This window comes from Phalaenopsis equestris, unplaced genomic scaffold, assembly GCF_001263595.1.
Source record: "Phalaenopsis equestris unplaced genomic scaffold, ASM126359v1 Scaffold233054, whole genome shotgun sequence".
NCBI classification, from domain to species: domain Eukaryota; kingdom Viridiplantae; phylum Streptophyta; class Magnoliopsida; order Asparagales; family Orchidaceae; genus Phalaenopsis; species Phalaenopsis equestris.
Window position 1 is genome coordinate 167,275 of NW_018251008.1, and position 4,409 is coordinate 171,683.

The window sequence follows — 4,409 nt, forward strand, 5'->3', positions numbered from 1 at the left end:
CCAAATCTTGTGAAGTTTGATGAGATGTCTTAATCTCAAAAGAGAAGAGGGGGTGAGCCACTCCTCTAATGTTCTAACACAATATATTAATCATGGTAGCCTTAGCATTCCAAAAGGAATACTAATCACTGATAGGAGAGAATTGAATAGAAGGTTGGGACCTGGACCTGGTTCTACCTCTATTATAAATAAAGGTAGAGCCAGAATGAGTCTTAGCCTTCCCATCCTTTGAAGGAGAGTTTGTTCCTTGTAGCAGTTGCTGCACCTCAGATGTTTGCTTTTTCTTTTTCCTGGTTTTTTGAATTTGCCAATCTTCTTCCATGGCCTGTTGCAAATGTATGATATCAGCCTCAGCAAAGCTAGGAGTAACCTCAATAATAGTGGGGCTTTTTATCACATTCTTTTTTCTTGTTTTCTGAATTTGCCTTTCAGCTTCCAAAGCCTGCTGCATATCAACACCAACAACTTCATAAGTATCATCCTCAATGAGCAAAGGATTTTCTGGAACACACTTCCCTTTTTCAGCAGGTGTTGGGGGAGGGGTGATAATTCTTACATCATTAGGTTCTACCCTCACCACACAACCTAGAGAAGATTCCAGGTTTTTATGGGGTTTAGATAGTTCCCCTAATGGATCATCAGAGGGGAAAGAAGTAGGGGGAATAGTGTTCCTATCATAAGGAGGTTTACTATTTTGCTCAGTCTCCCTGTGATTAACTGTAGTGGTAAGATTGTATTGTCCCTGATTAGAAACCTGACTAGCTACCCTTGGATTCATTGATAGTTTTTTTGTAGGAGGGTGGAGCCTGTAGCATTTCTCAACAGTGTGACCAAACATTCTACAGTGTTGGCAGTAATAAGGCTTTTGTTCAGCAGTTATATCTTGCCAAAACCCCTCTTCATCAGAACCAATCCTTATCCTTTTAATCTCAGGGAGAGTAATGTCTCTTTCCACCTGAATTCTAGCAAGAGCACGTCTTGCCTTGTTGAAAGTAGGAGCATCAACCTTGAGGGGAGTACCAAGTGCTCTCCCTATGTTAAAAAGTGAATTAAGCTTGAAGTAAGGTAATGGAAGGCTAGGTAGCTTAAACCAAATTGGGACCATAGGAGGCTCCTTAGTTGGATAGAAGTCTGTAGTCCATTTCTGGATTTTCATTGTAACTCCTGATATGGAAACAACTTGTTTAGCAAATTGTCTAACATAATCTTCTTCCATTATGATTTGGATAAGAAGATGTCTGCCATCTATCAAACCAAGCTTCCATTGTACAATAAAGTTTAAAGAATCAAAGAAGCTTCTAACAAGGTCCATTTTTGGGGTGACCCAACTGGAATTTTCCAACAAGAGTAAATTTGAGTTCTTCATTCAGTGAGGCAATTTCAGCTGTAGAGAAATAGACTGCAGTCTCTCCATCTTTGGAACCCAGGGGGTTGATGCAAGGGAAGATCCCTTTACCAGCAGCAGCATTATGGAATTCCTGAGGAAAGATTAAATTTTTGGGATCCTGAAGAGTGTCATTAGCTCTTCCAACAATCCCTACATAAGTAGCCTTAGTCCAACTGGAATCAGTGTGAACATCAATGGGAGTGACCATGACCCCAGCCACAAGGAGAAAAACCAAAAACTTTCAGTAAAGAAGCAGAGAACATGACAGAAAGCAGGAGGCCAGCATAAAAACCAAAGAAAATAGGAGGCCTCCAATGGAACAGTAACAAAGACACCACCCAGGAAGAACCAATGGAGCAATGAAAAGACCACCACAGCCTAAGAGAGGAGTGGTGGGGAAGGACTTCAAAGTGAAGGAGGAGAAGAACAAGGCACCCTGATGAAAAGCTCCAGGAAGACCACCAAGACCACCAGCAGCTCACCATGGTTTCAGAAACCCTAACAAAGCACTTCCCTCCTCAGCCGCCAACATCTTGTCTTCATAGATCATATTTATGTATAATAATATATTGGAATCTCTCAGTTGGGTCCAAAAGCTTCCAAGGTAGAAGTACATTTTCCTAATTTTCATAGGATACTTGGAACTGACTGCAAAGTGAGAAAATTGTGGAAGGGTGTCCAAGCCCATAAGTTGATCCATGAATAATCAGACCCAAAATTGACTTCACAATTATTGATCCAATATCGATCGACAGTCCCATTTGGATGCAGTAATTCAAAATAACACTTTCTTTAGAAACTTTACCGTTCTTCACTATTGGTAACAGTTTCACAGAAATGAAGAAGTGCCAATGTTTTGAAATGAGATTTAGGAGTGTCGCAGAAAAACTAACATATATGTTTTCTCTCATTTCCCAGTCTTCAGTTTCGTCCGTTAAATATTGGTAAATCTCATTCATCTGGTTTCTTGTTGGGTCAAAGTTGGAATAATGGCAGACAGGAACATTCTCGATCATATATAATTCATTGATCCATGCAGGGGTGAAAGTTATCCATCTACCTTGCACATAGACGACTCCCTGGTTGATTCCATGCAAATTTGCATAAAATTCTTTCACCACAGGAACAACCACGGTGGCGGTAGTATAGCACAACACTTCCCATCTTCACCGCACTATCATCTCTTCAATTATCGTCGAGGGATTATTCAATCCATGATTTACGAATCCTCGTTCCTTGATTAATCTTTTCTTCGCCAGTACCTTGTTGAAGATTCGTTGCGCTTCCACACTAATGAACTTTCTCCATTTGAGCACTCGCATTCTGGGATTATCAGGGGAATTGGACGACATAGGAATGAATTTGGTGGAGTTTCACTTCTTTTTTGGGGGGAAATATGAACTAAGGAATCAAATTTATGAGTTTAAAAGGGGTAACTCCCGCCCAAAAATCTCCAAAATTCGCCATTCAAACTCCAGAAACCGCCATCCCACTGGTCTCGCCGTCAGCAGCATCGAGGGCGCCGTCGGCAAGCCTTCTGTATTTAATTTCCTGGACTATCGGGAAAAACCCACCGTCGGCGGCGTCGAAGGCGCCGTTGGCGCCTAAGGCAAAAATTGCACAGTTTCGCTCTAATCCGAATGCGTTCCGATTTTTCTCTATGGATCCAATTATTATGATGATTTAAGGGTAAATAAGAGTAGTAGAGCTTAATACTACCACACAAAATATCAATAATTTCAAATAAAAATTATTATAATCGCAATAAAAATAAAGATAATTATGGGTTGCCTCCCATAAAGCGCTTGGTTTAACGTCGTCAGCCCAACCTATTCAGGTTTATTCAGGTTGACTGATCATTAAAACCACTTTAAAATTTGGTCTTTTACCCTTAAAATAAGATTTTAATCTGTGTCCATTTACTTTAAATTTATCTCCAGTCTTTTGATCTTCAATTTCAACAGCTCCGTAAGTATAAACTTGAGTCACAGTAAATGGTCCTAACCAATGAGACTTCAGATTTCCAGAGAATAACTTCAGCCTAGTATTGTAAAGCAAAACTTCTTGTCCTAGTTCAAAGTTCTTCTGGTTAATCTTCCAATCATGCCATAACTTTAGTTTTTTCTTATAAATTCTGTCGTTATCATAAGATTCATTTCTTAATTCTTCCAATTCATTTAATTGTAACAATCTCTTCTTACCAGCATCTTTCAAATTATAATTGAATTCTTTAATCACCCACTATGCTTTATGCTCCAATTATACTGGTAAGTGACAAGTATTTCCAAAAATCAGTCTATAAGGAGTCATTCCAATATGAGTTTTATAAGCAGTCCTGTAAGCCCATAATGCGGTAGCAAATCTAGTGAACCAATCTATTCTACTAGGGTTTACAGTCTTTTCAAGTATTTGTTTAATCTCTCTATTAGAAACTTCAGCTAATTCACTGGTTTGAGGGTGATAAGCAGTAGAGATTCTATGAATTATATTAAATTTTTTTGTCAATCTCTGAATATATTTATTCCTAAAATGGGATCCTCCATCAGTAATAATCATCCTAGGCATTCCGTATCTAGTGAAAATATTTTTCATTAAAAATCTTGAAACACTTTTAGTGTCGCAACGAGGTAAAGCTTGTGTTTCAATCAACTTAGAAATATAGTCTACTGCAATTAATATGTATAAGTTCTCAAATGAAGGAATAAATGGTCTCATGAAATCTAATCCCCAAACATCAAAGATCTCAACTTCTAACATGAAATTCAGAGGTATTTCATTTCTTCTAGATATATTGCCTACTCGCTGACATCGATCATAAGTTTTTATGTATCTATAAACATCTCTAAGGATAGCAGGCTAATAAAATCCAGCTTGTAAAAGTTTATAAGCAGTTTTATCAATCCCAAAATGTCTTCCAAATTCATAATCATGATATTTCTGAATGATTAGCTCAGTTTCTTCATAAGGTACACATCTCCTCATAATAAGATCCTTACATTGTTTATATAAATAAGGCTCATCC